This window comes from Chiloscyllium punctatum, chromosome 18 (assembly GCF_047496795.1).
Source record: "Chiloscyllium punctatum isolate Juve2018m chromosome 18, sChiPun1.3, whole genome shotgun sequence".
Lineage (NCBI taxonomy): Eukaryota > Metazoa > Chordata > Chondrichthyes > Orectolobiformes > Hemiscylliidae > Chiloscyllium > Chiloscyllium punctatum.
Genome location: NC_092756.1, coordinates 75,353,507 through 75,372,884, shown reverse-complemented (window position 1 = coordinate 75,372,884; position 19,378 = coordinate 75,353,507). Strand labels below are relative to the sequence as shown.

The 19,378-nt window shown below is 46.1% G+C and overlaps 2 non-coding genes across 2 annotated transcripts; both read left to right on the top strand.

Moving 5' to 3' along the window:
- Window positions 1-2,025: 2,025 nt before the first annotated feature.
- trnar-ccu (transfer RNA arginine (anticodon CCU)) lies at window positions 2,026-2,098 on the top strand. The gene has a single exon. It is a non-coding gene; the product is annotated as a tRNA-Arg (tRNA).
- Window positions 2,099-18,935: 16,837 nt separating this feature from the next.
- On the top strand, window positions 18,936-19,008 carry trnar-ccu (transfer RNA arginine (anticodon CCU)). The gene has a single exon. It is a non-coding gene; the product is annotated as a tRNA-Arg (tRNA).
- The last annotated feature ends 370 nt before the right edge of the window (window positions 19,009-19,378 follow it).

Below are 19,378 nucleotides of genomic sequence, written 5' to 3'. Positions count from 1 at the left end.
CGCCGAATGCCTTCCTCTTTCGGACCAGAGCTGGGGAAAAGTCCTGGAATAACATGATCTTGAATCCTTTATAGATCATAGCTTGGGGTTTTTTTCCAAGATTTCTAGAAGCTTCCAGGAGTATCTGCCTCTCCCTATAGTTCTGCAGCCGGAACAGGACCGGGCGTGGGCGCTGGTTCGATCCGGGCCCGCGTATTGCGACCCGGGAGGCCCATTCTACCCTTCCCTGGCCTGATCCAGCTTCCAGATTTAAAAGCTGTGGCAGCCACTGCTCCAGGAATGCTGTAAGCTGGCCTTCCTCTTTCCATTTGGGAAGGCCCAGCAAACGAATATTTTTCCGATGACCTCGATTATCGAGGTCATCAATGTAATTCTCTAAGGTCCGGACTCGCTGTTCGAGAGTCTGGACCTGATCCACGGCCGATTACGCTGTAGTTTCGGAGGTCGCGGCCTTTAACTCTGCCCCTCCCACTCGGCGCTCAATTTCCTGGATGTCTCAGTCGTGCTTCTGCAGCGCGGCCGAGAGTGAGTCCCATCGATTTCGGGACTCCTCGATAAAGGCGTCGATCTTCGCGTCCAGTTTGGAGATCATCTCCACAAGACCTGTTACTGTAGGAAAGTCCCCCGGGGCGGCTGTGGACGTCTCTGCTGCAGCTGAAGAGGGAGAGGGTGGGGGAGGGGGTCCTGCTTGCTGAGAGCTGCGGGCTCCCTTCCCTTTGGTCATCTTTATGAAATATTAGACTATTTAAATATAATTACTGGATTAGTGGTGCTGGAAGAGCACAGCAGTTCAGGCAGCAACCAACGAGCAGCGAAATCGACGTTTTGGGCAAAAGCCCTTCATCAGGAATAGCAACTAGTTAAATTTAACAGGTATTAGAAATGATTTGGTGAGTGTGGTGGGGGTGGGTGACCCACTTTACCAAAGTCTTGGGAAGAGCACTATAGACACAGACTTGCTGGGTCGCCACCATCTTGGATCCCCCCAACTTGATTTTATTAACAAAGTCTTGAAACAGTTTGTAACATCATTTGGAAATGCATACAAAGGTTCTAAATCAGTTGTGTACAGTCTATGCAGAGAGAAAAGAACCAACAAACCATTGGAATATAGACATTTCTCAAACCTTCTGTATCGTTGTGGAAAGAAAGGCATTTTGTACTTGGGCAGGAAACGATCTCTGTTCAGTGTCAGGCACCAAGAGGGTCTGAGAACTGAAAGGACGATGTGATCATTTGTCAGAAAGACCTGAGACTGTGTTGTTTCCCTGTTACACCGTGGCAGCAGCTGCCTGAACCTTTAGTGCGTCCCTCAGTGTGTTGTCACAGATCTGGGAGTGTGTTTGGCTGTCGCACTCATTTGAGGTCAACTGTTTCCAGTGGTCTACCAATATAGTGCCCTTGTGGCCTAATGGCTATGGCACTGGCCTCTGGAATCAGCGATTTCATTTTTAAGCCTGGTCTTTGCAGTGGCTGATTTTCATCCCATGTCAACTTCATCTCAATCCAAATTGACTGGATTTTTTAACTACTCTGTTAAAAATCATTGTGCCTATGTTGAGATCATGGCAAATGCTGTTAAATAGAAACTTTCACAAGGTAATTCCAGGATTTGGGAGATCTTGGGGTGCATTGTCTGAAAGAGACAGCACAGCCACACTGGGCTGAATGCCCGCTAAGATTCTGTTGATTTGTCCTCAATGCAGCTTTTTGCAAACATCTCCACTTCCACCTGCCCCAGTAACTGCAAATATCTTGAAAGTGGTGCACAAAATAACATTGAGCCCTTTGCTATTTTCCTGTCTGCTCCATTTTCCGCAGACTTGAGATGTGCAAAATTGGAGTTTGGTTGATTTCTCATCTGTCCATTTGGGGAGAAATGGGAGGTGGGATCAATTTATCAAGCAGCCAACAATGTGGCATGAGATGGAAGGGGAAAGAACCAATTAGTGAGAGGACAACACACAGAAACACACACGATGAGAGGTCAGGATGCAGTATTTAAAGGCTGCCATGGCAGCTGCGGCCCCAGTGGCCTAATGGATAAGGCACTGGCCTCCTAAGCCAGGGATTGTGGGTTCAAGTCCCATCTGGGGTATCTCTGTGGCTTATCCTCTATTTCTGACCTATTTTGGAAGAAACCCCATCTCCACATTCAGTTGATGGTCAGTGGTATACAACATGATCTTGCACAAGATTTTCGGGGATCTGCAGGATTGAATGTTGAAGGTGGTGATCAAGGGGCTGCTGTTTCTGGATGGGGACGAGATTCCTGAGAGTGCGGTTGGAGAGGTTGCTTTTGGAAGCCAGCTCTCATCACACTCTCATCAACAAACCAACCCTTCAACACTGATCCCTCCAGAACATCGGATATTACTGACAGCGAATACCCTTGCCAACGTTTATAGGTGCACCATCGACAGCATTCTGTCTGGATGTATCACTACCTGGTATGCTGAAAATGTGTTGCTGGAAAAGCGCAGCAGGTCAGGCAGCATCCAAGGAACAGGAGAATCAATGTTTCGGGCATAAGCCCTTCTGCTCACTAGCTGGTATGGCAACTATACTATTCAAGATCGGAGACGGTTACAGAGAGGGGTGAACTCGGCCCAGACTATCACAACCTCTACCATTGGGGAGAAGGTACAGAAGCCTGAACACACACACCAACCGGTTTTGAAACAGTTTCTACCCTACTGTTGTTGGAATACCGAACGGTCTCACAGACTCTTAGTATTCGCCTGTACCTGTGTTATTGATCCTGCTGCTGTTTCCCTATTATTTACTTATCTATGCTACTTAACTCTGTGATCTGCCTGTATTGCTCACAAGACAAACTTTTCACTGTGCCTGTCATTACTTGCAAATCAAATATTTTCAATGAATCTTCCACCTTTAGGGTCACTGTTATCTTGGTCCAACTCATTCAATGTAAATATAAATTATTGAGTGTGGAATAACTTTATTTCACCTGCATTTTTTCCTGTTAAATGCCAACAGAACAGTATAGAGGTCAATCAAGCTCAATGTTTGTACAGTTCGATGATCTCAAAGCAGCCATGCAGAGTTTTAAAGACATTAGGTCAGAGATTAACTTAATTTGAATGGAGATAATGCAGTGAGAGGGTTTTAATTGGAGAGAATGTTTACATTGAAAGTATCCCCAGAAGGGATGTAAACCACAGGCAGTAGCTTAGAACATCAGAGATGGAGCTGTTAGGTCACTGGGACAACACGTGCTTCTGGGGCCATGTCAGGAGAATTGATCCCCTCAACCTTGGTTGTGTTCATGTCAGAACAATGCTGCACTCTCCCAATATTTATGTTCACCAACATTTCACGAGTTTCATCCCACCATCAAACTCACCATGGACTACTGTTTAGTATCTGTCTCATTCTTGGACACATGCATCTCCATCAAGGATGGACACCACAGCACCTCACTCAACCACAAACCCACCCTCAACATATTAAAACAGCCATCCCCTCTGACCCCACTGCACTATACACACACACTCACACACACTCATCCTGTCACACAATACACATACACACTCCCACACTCACACCCACACACACACCTTCTCACAGATGTATACCCCATTACACTCAAACACATACACATACACACACTCTCACAGACACTCACACCATCGCCCCTCCCACGCACACCCAAATGCACACACTCACTTGGTCTCCCCTGCACGCACACACATATACGTTTGTGGGGTGAATTTGTACGTTCAGAATTATGTTTTGTTTTGCTCAAAAACTGCATAAAACCATGTCACATTCTATAAATGCCACTTTAGAAACAGAATCAGTCTGACCGAACATTGGGACACAGACAGATTTTAACCTCACATCTTCAATGCATTATCTGAGCTGAGATGGCACCGATTGTTAAAACTCTCTTGAGAATGTAACTTTAACAAAGGTCTGGGATGTACATAACAAGGAACTGAAACTAACATGATCATTCTAAAAGATGAAAGACTTCAGCACAATTTGTTTAATATTACATGCCATGACACTGGAACCAGTTGGCTTCCTAACAAACCTCAATAGCAATATATGGTTCCCATCAGACAAAGCTCCTCCTGAGCTGAGATTTCACCACCTTGTATGGTGGGATTACAGTCCATCTCCCCCACCCCATGAACTTGGTGTTCTGGATTCCTACTCCAGGTCTAGCCAACCTAAATTAAACAGCAGCTATCAGCTCCAGAGAACAGTGCAGCTAAGATCAAAGAGTTACAAAGATTCAAGAAGAACCAGTTCCAACCAGACTGAGGGTTGTATATTGGAGAAGTGTCAGCCTGAGTCAATCCACTTTATAGCTCCTGGCATGACAACAGTGAAGGGTATTGGTGTGACCCCATTGGATGATGTGACCCCATTGGCCTAAGCCACAGAACATTCTGGAAGATCAGGGAAAAGGAGGAGAGGGACATGCATCTGGATGTCAGTCCCTTCACAAAGCCTTGAACTGCGGTGGTGCTTTGACCATCTGCTCCAAATTGTTCATAAAAGCCCTAGGGTGAGGAGGGCAGGCCATTCAGCCCATCACATTCACACTGGCCCTTTGAAGAGCATTCCATCCAGGCCCAACTGCTATCCTGTCACCCTGCATTCCCCAAAGCCAATCCACCGAACCTGCACATCTTTGGACTGTGTGAGAAAACCAAAGCACCTGGAGTACCCCATGGAGAGAATGTGCAAACTCAACACGAACAGACACCCAAGGGAGGAATCAAGGCCAGGTCCCTGACACTGTGAGGCAGCAGTGCTACCCACTGAGCCACCATGCCATTCCCAGGAGAATCTCAACCGGTTTTCAGCCCTTGTGACTGTGCTGTCAATTTTGCACCAATCCTGCAGATCCCCAAAAGTTTTGTGCAAGATCACATCCCATCAACTGAATGCAGACATTTGCAAAGTAGGTGAGAGCGAAAGGACATACTATGAAAAGTCAGATACCCCAGGTGGGACTTGAACCCACCATCCCTGACTTCGGAAGCCAGTGCCTTATCCAGTAGGCCACTGGGACTACACATATGACAAATAAAATGGCAGCCTTTAAATACTGCACCCTGACCTCTCATTGTGTGTTTTTCTGAGTTTGACACTCTCACTGCACTCTGGGGATCCAAGATGGCGGTGATGTCAGACGATCATGTTGCAGAGCTTCCCACCACAGCACAAGGGGGAAGAATTTCTATCCCGCCTAGTCCGGACCATCGCGATATCCTGGGACTCTGAAAAGGTTGTGGAGTCCCAGGACATTGTGAAAAATCAATTTACCTGCGTTTTCATCGTCCAGAGATGTTGAAGAAGGGAGGAGCAGTGTCCGGGGCCAGGCCCCCGGCCCAGCCTGCAGGATCCTCGGGCTCGATTACCTACCAGGCCCTGGGGAAGGAGCTCACGAAATCTCGCGACATGTTGGGGAAGCAGATAGAGGTGAAGCTGGCCCCAATCTCTATCATGCTGCAGAAGCATGAACAGCAGCTGGGAGACCTGGAAAAGAGGACGGATGAGGTTGAACACACAGTCACAGTGGTGGAATCTGATACCAGTTCCTCTAAGGGGAAGATCCAAACATCAGAGGCTGAGGGGTGACCCTACAGAGGTTTATAAAATCATGAGGAGCATGAATAGGGTAAACCGCCAAGGTCTTTTCCCTGTGGTGGGGGACTCCAGAACTAGAGGGCTTCGGTTTAGAGTGAGAGGGAAAAGATATAAAAGAGACCTAAGGGGCAACTTTTTCAGGCAGAGGGTGGTGTGTGTGTGTGGAATGAGCTGCCAGAGGAAGTGGTGGAGGCTGGTACAATTACATCGTTTAAAAGGCATCTGGATGGGTATATGAATAGGAAGAGTTTGGAGGGAGATGGGCCGGGTGCTGGAAGGTGGGACTCGATTGGGTTGGGATATCTGTTCAGCATGGACGGGTTGGACCGAGGGTGTGTTTCTGTGCTGTACATCTCTATGACTCGATGACTGGAAGTGTCAGTCTGAGTAAATCCGTTGTCTAGCTCCTGGCAATGTGACCCCATTGGATGATGTGAACCCAGCTCATGACCCCTTTGGCCAAAGCTACAGAACATTCTGGAAGGTCAGGGAAAAGAAGGATATGAACACACACCTGGATGCCAGTCCCTGAGCAAAGCCTTGACTGGGATCTGCAGCAGAGCTCTGACCATCTGCTCCAAACTTGTTCATAAAAGCCCTAGAGTGAGGGGGACAAGCCATTCAGCCCATCAAGTCCACACACAGCCTCTGAAGAGCATCCCATCCAGTCCCAAACCCATCGAGCCACCATGCCATCCTCAGAGAATCTCAGCAGTTCTTCATCATTGTGGCTCTGCTGTCTCTTTCAGACAATTTCATCCGAATCCTGCAGATCCCCGACAACTTTGTGCAAATTCATGTTGGACAGCACTTCCCATCAACTGAATGCAGACAGGGGGATGTTTATAATGAAGATGAGAAGTAAAGATGAAAGATGGCAAGCTACAAAAGGGTATCCACCCCAGATGGGACTTGAACCCCCAACCCCTGCCTGAAGATACCAATGCTGTACCCATTAGGTCACTGGGACTACATTTGTGCTGTGAAACTGGCAGCCTTTAAATACTGCACCCTGATGCCTCATATTGTGTTTTTCTCAGTTTATACTCTCACTGATTGTTTTTTACAACTTCCATCTCATGCTAAAAAATTGGTTGCTTGATAAATTGATCCCGTTTCCCATTTGTCCCCAAACGGACAGACAAGAAATCCACCAAACTCCAACATTGCACAACTCAAGTCTGAGGAAAATGGAGCAGACAGGAATATAGCAAAGGGCTCAATATTATTTTGTGCAGCACTTTCAAGATATTTGCAGTTACTGGGGAAGGAGAAAGTGGAGATGTTGCAAAAAGCTGCATTGAAGAGAAATCAACAGAATGTTAGCGGGCATTCAGCCCATTTGGCTGTGCTGTCTCTTTTCAGATTTCCAGCATTCACAGCATTTAGCTTTTATTGGAGAGCTTGCCATTTCACTTGGCAATGAAAAACGTTTTGTGATTTACACATGAAAGAACTGAAACCAACCTGGTCATTCTAAAAGATGAGAGACTTCACACACAATCCAGATGTTTTCAATATATAATTTCAGTGACATCACACTGTACACTTTTTCCATAAATTCTGTGTCTTATAATCTAATACTCCACAACCACCTGACGAAGCAGCAGCGCTCCGAAAGCTAGTACTTTGAGATAATCCTGTTGGACTACAACCTGGTGTTGTCTGATTTTTAATGATGTTTAGTAGAAACTTGCACAAGGTAATTCCAGGATTTGGGAGATCTTGGGGTGAATTGTCTGAAAGAGACAGCACAGCCACAATGGGCTGAATGCCCGCTAAGATCCTGTTGAATTGTCCTCAATGCAGATTTTTGCAACATCTCCACTTTCTCCTTCCCCACTAACTGCAAATATCTTGAAAGTGCTGCACACAATAACATTGAACCCTTTGCTATTTTCCTGTCTGCTCCATTTTCCTCAGTCTTGAGTTGTGCAAAGTTGGAGTTTGGTTGATTTCTCATCTGTCCGTTTGGGGACAAATGGGAAGCGGGATCAATTTATCAAGCAGCCAATTTTTTAGCATGAGATGGAAGTTGTAAAAGACAATCAGTGAGCATCTAACACTCAGAAACACACATGATGAGAGGTCAGGGTGCAATGTTGAAGGTGGTGATCAAGTGGCTGCTGTTTCTGGATGGGGACGAGATTCCTGAGAGTGCGGATGGAGAGGTTGCTTTTGGAACCCAGCTCTCATCACACTCTAATCTACAAACCAACCTTTCAACACTGATCCCTCCAGAACATCGGATATTACTGACAGCAAAAACCCCTGCCAACGTTTATAGGTGCACCATCGACAGCATTCTGTTTGGACGTATCACTACCTGGTTTGGCAACTGTACCATTCAAGATCGGAGACGGTTACAGAGAGTGGTGAACTCGGCCCAGACAATCACAAAGGTCAACCTCCCATCGAAAGAATCCATCTCCCAGGCCCACTGTCAAGGAAAGGTCTCCAGCATTCTCAAAGATCCATCTCACCCGGGCAATGTTTTTCTACAACCTCAACCATCGGGGAGAAGGTACAGAAGCCTGAACACACACACCAACTGGTTTTGAAACAGTTTCTACCCGACTGTTGTTAGAATACTGAACGGTCTCACAGACTCTTAGTATTCGCCTGTACCTGTGTTTTTGTTCCTGCTGCTGTTTCCCTATTATTTACTTATCTATGCCACTGAACTCTGTGAGCTGCCTGTATTGCTCACAAGACAAAACTTTTCACTGTGCCTGTCATTACTTGCAAACCAAATATTTTCAATGAATCTTCCACGTTTAGGGTCACTGTTATCTTGGTCAAAATCATCGAATTTAAATATAAATTATTGAGTGTTGAATAACTTTATTTCACCTGCGTTTTTTCCTGTTAAATACCAACAGGACAGTATAGAAGTCAAGCAAGCTCAATGTTTGTACAGCCAACATTGAAGGAATGGTCCCAGAAAGACAAGAACAAATGGGTCAATGTTAATTCCTGCATCAGTGAGGAAACGAACAACAGATGAGGCGACTGTGGTGAAACAGACATTTGACTGTTTAATTTCAGATCAATGAATCTTCGAATGTGACTGCATATACTGAAGCCCATCATGTCAATGCTGTCTCTTTGGGAGAGCTGAGAAATTAATTCCATTCCCTTTCGCTCCAGTTTATCAAACGTTTGTTGCCACATGTATCAAACTGACTTGGAAATGTTTTAATTCCATGATCTCAAAGCATCCATGCAGAGTTTTAAAGACATTAGGTCAGAGATTAACTTAATTTCAATGGAGATAATGCAGTGAGAGGGTTTTAATTGGAGTGAATGTTTAAATTGAAAGTATCCCCAGAAGGGATGGAAACCACAGGCAGTAGCTTAGAAGATCAGAGATGGAGCTGTTAGGTCACTGGGACAACACGTGCTTCTGGGGCCATGTCAGGAGAATTGATCCCCTCAACCTTGGTTGTGTTCATGTCAGAACAATGCTGCACTCTCCCAACATTTATGTTCACCAACATTTCACGAGTTTCATCCCACCATCAAACTCACCATGGACTACTGTTTAGTATCTGTCTCATTCTTGGACACATGCATCTCCATCAAGGATGGACACCACAGCACCTCACTCAACCACAAACCCACCCTCAACATATTAAAACAGACGTCCCCTCTGTACAAGCCGTACACTGACACAGGATCTGTTCAGGTGAGGGGGAATGTGAGGGGCACTTGGAAGTACACGAGGATGCCCTGATAAGAATGTGATACGATGCTTAACTCATCAATCGCCAGTTCTGACATGCCCCAGCGAGAAACTGCAATGACCTCCTCAGGAGACAGACACGAGCTGCAACCAACAGGGTACCCTTCATTGTCCAGTACTTACCAGGAGCTGAGAAACTACGTCACATTCTCCACAGCCTGCAACACATTATCGATGAGGATGAGCACCTCGCCAAGACCTTCCCCACTCCTCCACTTCTCACCTTTAAACAGCCACCAAACCTTAAACAGACCATTGTTCACAGCAAACTGCCCGGCCTTCAGGACAACACCAAACAACCCTGTCACAGCAGACACTGTAAAACGTGTCAGAGTGTCGCCATGGATACCGCCATTACACACGGGGACATCTCCCACCATGTACACGGCAGGTACTCATGTGACTCGGCCAATGTTGTCTATCTCATACGCTGCAGGGAAGGATGCCCAATACATGGTACATTGGCGAGACGGAGCAGAGGCTACGGCAACAGATGAATGGGCACCGCGTAACAATCACCAAACAGAGGTGTTCCCTCCCAGTCGGAGATCAGGGACTTTCAACCTCGATCCTTCAGGTAACCATCCTCCAAGGTGGACTTTGGGACAGGCAACAACGAAAAGTGGCCGAGCAGAGGCTGATAACCACATTTGGTATCCATGGGGATGGCCTCAACTGGGACCTTGGGTTCATGTCACACTACAGCTGACCCCATTGCACTATACACACACACACACACACACACACACACACACACGCACACATACACACATACAAACGCACACACACACTCATCCTGTCACACAATACACATACACGCTCCCACACTCACACCCACACACACACCTTCTCACAGATACCCCATTACACTCAAACACATACACATACACACACTCTCACAGTCACTCACACCATCACCACCTCCCACGCACACCCAAATGCACACACTCACTCGGTCTCCCCTGCGTGCACACACATATACGTTTGTGGGGTGAATTTGTACGTTCAGAATTATTTTAGTTTTACTTCAGTGTTTTACGATCCTGCTCCACAACCACCTGATGAAGAAGCAGCTCTTCGAAAGCTAGTGTTTCCCAATAAACCTGTTGGACTATAACCTGGTGCTGTGTGATTTGTAACGTTGTCCGCCCCAGTCTAACACTGGCTCCTCCAAATCATAACCTTTATGTCAATGACTGGTACGTTTTGGATGATAATGTAAAACATAACAATAGAAACCATCCAAAGTTGGGGCTTGATGTTTCCAAGTCATTACACTATGACTTTTCCCCTGGCGGTTTATTCCATTGTGGGATTGTTTTTATTCATTTCCAGGGTGTGAACATTGCTGGCTAGATCAACATTTATTGCCTCTCCCTAGTTTCCCCTGAAAGGTGATGGGGAGCTATCTTTTTGAACCACTGCAATCCATGTGCTGCCTGTATCTCCTTTCGAACTGATTGAAGATTTAACAGGAGGGAGTCGGCCATTTTGGATTTGTTCAATACATTCCCATCACTTGTATGACCCTTTGATATTTTCCTTATACATTCTGTGTCTGATGCCTCCTCTCTCATTACACCTGATGAAGGAGCAATGCTCCGAAAGCTCGTGTTTTCAAATAGACCCGTTGGACTATAACCTGGTGTGGTGTGATTTTTGACCATTTGTTGGAGGTAAACCTACAATGAATCAATGGAGGGTGTTCCAGGATTGTGACCGAGCTACAGGGAAGGAAATGCGATATGTTTCTGACTAGGCCAGCGTTTATTGCCCAGAGGGTGAGTCAACCACATTGCTGTGGGTCTGTAGTCTCACCAGGTTTTCTTCCTGAAAGGAGAATATGGAACCAGTTAGCTTCCTAACAAACCTCAATAGCAATATATGGTTACCATCAGACAAAGCTCCTCCTGAGCTGAGATTTCACCACCTTGTATGGTGGGATTACAGTCCATCTCCCCCATACCATGAACTTGGTGTTCTGGATTCCTACTCCAGGTCTAGCACTGCACCACCATCTCCCCTGATTAACTGGAACTGAGATCAAACAGAGACAGGGTGCTGATCAGAGTTCATGTTTAAAAACATAACAGCCCAAATGGGATATGAACTCACAACTCCTGGCTTTGAACATGGACACCCTCTTCATGATGCATCTGAGGTGAGATACCATGTTCGACACCCACAACAATTGATAGCTCTGCCTTTGGTTGTGCTCTGAAGACCTTAAATATTCGGCAATTCAGCTCCTCGAGCCTGCTTTGTCATTCCACACGATCATGGCTGATCTCATCTCGGCCTCAACTCCACTTTCCTGCCTGCTCTCCATAACACTTCAACCCAACTACAGCCTGCATGTAGTGATCCCTTTTCATGGCACAAGGCACTTCACAGGAACCACATTCAGGAAACCATTACACATGGACCGAAACCTTGGCCAAAGAGAGGAACACCTTGAGATCCTGAGACCCCAAGGTAGAGGGGTGGAGATCTTTACAGAGTGACTTCCAGAGGGTACCATCCAGGCACAGACAGTGATGTCCAAGCAATGAATAACAGGAAGTTGCAGGAAGCCAATCTGGCCTTTAATTTCCTGAATTATTCTTTTTGCCATTCTTAAAGAAAGAAACAACATTGAGTATTCTCCAGTCCTCTGGAAATTCTCCTGTGACTGTAAAGGATACAAATATTTTGTACAAATCCGTACCAATTTCCACACCTGCCTCTCTCAGGATTCTATGATAGATTCCATCAGGTCCTGGGGACTTGTCTACCTTAATGCTTTTCAAAACACCCAACACCTCCTTTTTAATATTGACATGCTCTAGAATATCAATATACAAGACTCACCATCCACCATGTCATAGAGTCATAGAGATGTACAGCATGGAAACAGACCCTTCGGTCCATCCCGTCCATGCCGACCCCATATCCTAATCTAATCCCGTCCCATTCGCCCACACTGGGCCCATATCCCTCTCGACCCTTCCTATCCATATCAGTGAGCAGTGTAGGTTTCTTCCCTCCCGCCCTCCTGACCATGTACTCACTTTCTTTGTCTGATTTTCTTCCTTTTAAAAGTGCCGATGTTTTGAGGTTTTTTTTCTCCAAAGTTGCATAATAAAACAGTAATTGCTGCTCCTGGAATTTGAGGAAATCACCCCCAACACCTAAAATGCTTCAAAAAAGGGGCAGCTCTTACAGTCACAACTTTTTCCCGTCCTCCATCTTGGACTACCCAGAATCCTTTGGAAATACCAATGCAGTTTATTCATTAAGAACCTCACCCACTTCCTCCGGCTCCATGTGTAAATTCCCTCCTTTGCTCTGAGAAGACATACCCTTTCCCTGGTGACCTGTTGCTTGTTATCCCTCTGTAAAATGCCTTGGAGGTTCCTTAATCCTGTTTTCCATAAACATTGCATGGTCCCTTCAAATTCTCTATTTCCTAGTTTGAGTTCATTCCTGTTATCTCCAGGGCTCTGTCTGTCTTCAGTTTCTTGAACCTTATTTATACCTTCTTCCTCTTTCTGCCTAAGACTTAACATCATAACACGTCTGAACAGGTCAACGAAATATATCGACAGGAACCATCTACAGCATCAACCTGCACTTATTGAGTTATCTTTCAAAACCAATTCAGTGCAATTGAAATACTGTGTGGTATCACTCACTGTAATAAACACTCTCCTTGAATAAGGTGAGGAGAAAGTAATGGCAAATTATAAAATTACCAAAATAATGCATAACAATGGTTCGTAAATATATGTTTATAGATTACTCTACAGATACTTATAGAAATTAAATAAGGAGGAACAAATATCATGGACAATTAACCATACACTTCGCAATATTTCACTTTCACTGTAGAATTGTAGTTTTAAGATCAAAGTTTTTCTGAAGTTGATCAGATCTCACCCCATCTAATACTGATCTTTTATACCTTTCTCCCCAAACTTGAGGTGAGAATTCATATGTTTCAGAGGATTGCCTTATTTGATGAGCTGTTCCTTGATATATAATAAGTACAATCCCACAGACTTTGTCATGATTGCACCTTGTATAAAGTCTGAATCAAATCATTCAATAGCAGACAATTCCCAAGAGGTTAATGAGCAAAAGTCCCATTCAATGTTTTCAAGTCTCCATTCTCCTTACGTAAATAAATTATACACAAGTTAAATACCACAAGTGCTGGAAATCTGCAATAAAATCAGGAAATATTGAAATGCAGGTCAGGTCGCATCTGTGGAGAGAAACACAATTATCAATTTGCAATATTCATTTCGTTTTTTTCAGCACATGCTTCCGAACCTGAGAGTTTCAACACTTACTGTTTATATTTTTAATGTAGATCATGCCCTTGGAGTGATTAATGTGAATGGAATGTTAAATATATCACTGAGATGTGCTGGTGAAGGGCATTGTTTTGTAAATACATGGAGCACTTACAAAGAGAGGCTGGTGTGAGAATTGTTCCCCACATTATTACAGTTCCAGACAGATACCCCAAATTGTTAAGCTCCCAGGTGAGCAGGGATGAAATGGTTTCCTTTCTTCATTTACCTGGATCCTTGGTTGGTCACTAACAGGTTAATTTGAAAAGTGACCCTTTCTTGTGGATGTTTTCCTCCCAAACCAATTGAATTGGTGTTTAAAAGTAGCCAATTTAACCTGGATATGTTGAATTAACAAAAGAGTGAATCTATTCATATCAGAATGCAAAAAGATTATTGTAACTCACATACACACAGATTAGGAAGAGAAGGAGTTGCAGGTAGATAGCACAGTGAAGAAGGCATTTGATCCACTTGCCTTTATGAGTCAGTGCATTGAGTGTAGGAATTGGGATGTTGGGTTGTGGATGTACAGGATATTGGTTAGGCCACCTTTTGGAATACTGCGCTCAATTCTGGTTTCCCTGCTATAGAAAGATGTTGTAAAACTTGCAAGCATTCAGAAAAGATTTACAAGGGTGTTGCAAGGGTTACAGGGTTTGTGCTATCGGGGGAGGATGAATAGACTGAGGCTATTTTCTCTGGAGCGTCGGAGGCTGAAGGGTGGCCTTATAGAGGTTTATAAAATCATGAGGGACATGGATAGGGTGAATAGCTTCAGTCTTTTCCCCAGGGTGGGGGAGTACAAAAACAGAGGGGAAAAGGTTTACAGTGAGAGGAATAATAATTTAAAAGGAACCTAAGGGGCAACCTTTTCATGCAGAGGGTGGTGCTTATATGGAACATACTGCAAGAGGAAGTGGTGGAGGCTGGTACAATAACAACATTTAGAAGTTAAAAGTCACACAACACCAGGTTATAATCCCACAGGTTTATTTGGAAGCACTAGCTTTCAGAGCGCTGCTTCTTCATCAGGTGAAGACAACCACCCAGTGAAGGAGCATCGCTTCGAAAGCTAGTGCTTCCAAATAAACCCACTGGGCTATAGCCTGGTGTTGTGTGATTTTTAACTTTGTCCACCCCAGTCTAACACCGGCTCCTCCAAAACATTTAAAAGGCATCTGGATGGGGGTATATGAACAGGGTGGGTTTAGAGGGATATGGGCCAAATGCTGGCAAGTCGGACTAGATTAATTCAGGATATCAGGTCGGCATAGACGAGTTGGACCAAAGGGTCTGTTTCCGTGCTGTATAACTCTAAGACTCTGTAACATTTAAAAGGCAGCTGGATGGGGACATGAATAAGAAGGCTTCAGAGGGATATGGACCAAATGCTGGTTTGTGGGACTAGATAACTTTCGGATATCTGGTTGGCATGGACGAGTTGGAGCGAAGGATCTGTACAACTCTGTGACTCTGTAAGTGTAAGCTTTCTTGGGAGATTTTGACTTTTGTTACAGAGCCTTTTTAAATGACTGGGACATTTTAATTTGTGCTTATTTGGTTTAATTGGTTTCTTTTAATTTGTTTTCAGAGTCGTGTAAGGAGACTTCTGAAAAGTTGGCTGTCAGTAGGTTAGAAGACGGAATAGGTTATGCTGCATTCTGCAAATACAGCGATGATGATGTGCCAAGTGTAATACTTCAACTGGCTTGGCATTGATTTATTGGTTAATACTCTTAGCCATTGAAGTTATAACATCTTCAGTTGAGAGTGAAAGCATGTATCTTGGGAGGATATTTAATTGCTCTAAAGATACCACATATCTGAAAGTTCCCTGTAGTTAATAGATCAATGGGACAGGAATTACCTATTATATCACAAAGTAAGTCTGTTTCTTTCTGTTGAACTTCTACTCAGCTAAAGATTGACTCTGCCTGTTGTGTGACATGGCTTTTAATTTCCACTGATTGACCAGATGAACATTAGCAACACAATGGAATTAAACTCAACTTTCCTTCAGTATTCTTGTTGGTGATGAAGACAAAGGGGGACAAAATTTGGTTTGCGGTTCAACTTGATTTTATTCACAAAATATTAAAACAGATAGTCAGCATTTCCCAAATTCCCACAATTTTTACTGTCTCCATACCTCTATCCATCTGAGAAAGGATATTAACTGGAACAATCCATGTTTGGCCATTGGAATCTCCTTCCTGTCCCGATATAGGGCTGGCTCTCTTCCACAAAGGGGGGCCTCGCAAGTTCGGGCAGATCTTTCTACTGAGGCAGGAAACAGTTTCTCTTCATTCTGAGGCACCAAGAGGGTCTGAGAAATGAAGGGACGATGTCATAACTGGTCAGAAAGGCCTTAGACAGTGTTCTTTAACTGTTACACCTTGACAGCAGCTGCTCCATACTTTAGTGTGTCCCTCAAAATATAATCCTCGATCTTGGAACATGTTCGGCTGTAGCACTTGTTTGAGGTCAACACTTTCCACACAGAGTCCAAAGTGGGAACCCTAAGGCCCAAATGGACAAGGCACTGGCTTCCCGAAACTGGTAATTGTGGGTTCAAGTCCCATCTGGGATGCTTGGGTTTTTAGCCTGGGCTTTGTTGCTGATTTTCATTCCATGTCAACTTCATCTCAATCCATGCTGACTGAATTTTTCATCGACAGTACTCTGTTAAAAATCACTGTGCCTACGTTGAGATTATGGCAAATGATGTGACATAGAAACTTGCACAAGGTAATTCCGGGATTTGGGAGATCTTGGGGTGAATTGTCTGAAAGAGACAGCACAGCCAAAATGGGCTGAATGCCCACGAAGATTCTGTTGATTTGTCCTCAATGCAGCTGTTTGCAACATCTCCACTTCCTCCTTCCCCACTAACTGCAAATATCTTGAAAGTGCTGCACACAATAACATTGAGCCCTTTTCCTTCTGCTCCATTTGCCTCAAACTGTGGGTCTGCAAAGTTGGAGTTGAGTTGATTTCTCGACTGGGAGAAAGTGAGCACTGCAGATGTGAGAGATCAGAGTCAAACTGTGTGGTGCTGGAAAAGTACAGCTGGTCAGGCGGCATCCGAGGAGCAGGGGAGTCAATGTTTCGAGTATAAGCTCTTCAGGCCTATGCTCGAAATGTCGACTCTCCTGCTCCTCGGACGCTGTCTGACCGGCTGTGATTTCTCAAATATCCGTTTGGGGCCAAATGGGAGGCAAGATCAATTTATCAAGCAGCCGACAATTTAGCATGAAATGGAAGGGGTAAAAAACAATCAGTGAGAGTATAACGGCTCCATGACACTGCCCCTTCATTTTGGGAGAGGAGTACACCAAGGCTGCCCCCTGTCTGGCCAGCTGGATTCCCTGTGCATGGAGCCTTTCCTGTGTCTCTTATGGAGGAGGTTGTCGGGGCTGGTTCTGCGCGGTGCGGGCACGGGGGTGGTCATCTCGGCCTACGCTGACCACGTGCTCCTCCCTTTCACCGACCCTGCTGACCTGGGGAGGATGTGTGAGTGCCAGGCCGTGTACTCAGCGGCCTCTTCCACCAGGATCAACTGGGCCCAATATTCCAGACAACTGGTCAGTCCGTGACGGGTGGAGTCTCTGCCGGAGGAGTTACGTGGGTTCAGCTGGAGTACCACCATCTCCTCGACCTGGGGGTCTACCTCAGCCCAGCTGAGGAATCCTGCCCGGGGAACTGGCAGGAGCTGGAGGCCAAAGTCTCCCCTCGCCTTGGCCTCTGGACAGGACTGCTCCGAGTGCTGTCTCACAGGAGTCGAGTGTTGGTCATAAACCAGCTGGTGCCTGCCATGCTGTGGTACCGGCTGGTCACTTTGGTCCCTCCTCCTGGTTTTGTCGCTGACATCCAGAGAATGTTGGTTCACTTCTTCTGGGACAAAAAGATGCACTGGGTCACTGCGCAGGTCCTGAGTCTCCATATTGAGGGGGGCGGTCAGTCGCTGGTGTGCGTTCACACCCAGGTAGCGACGTTCCACCTTCAGACCTTGCAGCGATACCTTTACATTGAGCCTCCCCCTCGGCGGGGTGCCCTGGTGACGTATTTTTTCCACCAGTTGCGTAACCTCAACTACGAGACTCAGCTCCTGTTCAGCGACCGTGATGGTTTGGAGGTCACTCTCAGGACACTGCCTGTCTTTTACCAGGACCTGCTCACGGTCTGGAACATGGTCGTGCCCCAGTTGGAGGATGCTCAGGTGTGCGGTGGGATCCCGTCTGCACTCACTCCTGCCCGGACGGAATTTCACATTGGCCCCAGGGTCCTGTACTTCCTGCAGGAGCCTGTCCCCCACAACCTGAGCTGTCTCTGGAGTTTTAGTTTTGTCCCTTTCAGGGGTGTATCACAGAGGGCCCTGTACAGACTGCTGCTGCACACCCTCATCCACCTCCCGGACACACCCTGGCGTGCCCATTTACCACCGGGCGGTGGGGACCATGCCCAGTGAAGGTATCTCTACATGGGAGTCCTCCCCCTTTCTCACGGGGATCTGGGGTGGAGGGTATTGCACGCGGCAGTCCGCAGATTGCGGTGGTTCACGGACTCCCAGCCCAACTGCTTGTTCTGTGGTGCTGTGGAGTCCATGGAACAGGGCGCTTGCACTCCCTTTTTAGCTTTCTGGGAAACCTTCTCCTCCGTTTCTGGTTAGACTTCAGCCCCACACTCCCCATCATTGGGCACCCAGTGCCGAGGGGGGGAGGGTTGGTCAGAGGATCTCCTCGTGGGTCTGCTCCTGGGCCTGGCCAAACTGGTTGTTAGGGCCGATTGCCTGACCCTCTTCCATGGTTGCGTTCGAGCCCGGGTGTCCCTGGAGAAGGAGCATGCAGTGTCTACCAACATCCTTGAGCTGTTCAGAGAGTGCCCTCCCCCTCACTGTTTGGTCACACAGCATTGCCCTTTGATGCTTGTCACTGGCCACTCGGGTGGTTCCTTTCTTCCTGGTGGTGGGAATTGAATAAAGATTTGTCCATCTGTTGTCTTTCCCTGTTTCTCACACCTGCACACACACAACATGGGGGCTGGGGAAAATATAAGCACTACCACAGTTAGGCAGCAGTGCGGGGGTAAAGAGAAAAACATATATAACCAGGAGATTTAGAATCCCCTCAGTCCAGGGCACTGACTCTGTGCTGGCTGAGCCACAGTCAGTGTGTTCGTGCAAAACAAAACTTAAAAGCTGCCATTTTAAAATTACACGTGTGGCCTCAGTGGCCTAATGGATAAGGCACTGGCCTCCTAAGCCAGGGATTGTGGGTTCAAGTCCCATCTGGGGTGTCTGACATTTAACCCTTGTCTTCATGGCCGATCTTCGGCCGATGTCAAGTCAATTTCTCATCTCCTCTGGAAAGGTCCCCCGGTCTGTGTTGGGTTGGTGATACCTTGTGTCAGAAAAATACAGAATGTTGAGGATATGCAGGATATTGGGGTGAATCGTCTGAAAGAGACAGCACAGTCACAATGGCTGAAAACACGCTGAGATTCTCCTGGGGATGGCATGGTGGCTCAGTGGGTAGCACTGCTGCCTCACAGTGTCAGGGACCTGGCTTTGATTCCTCCCTTGGGTGTCTGTTTGTGTCGAGTTTGCACATTCTCTCCATGGGGTACTCGGAGTGCATTGTGTTCCTCCCACAGCCCAAAGATGTGC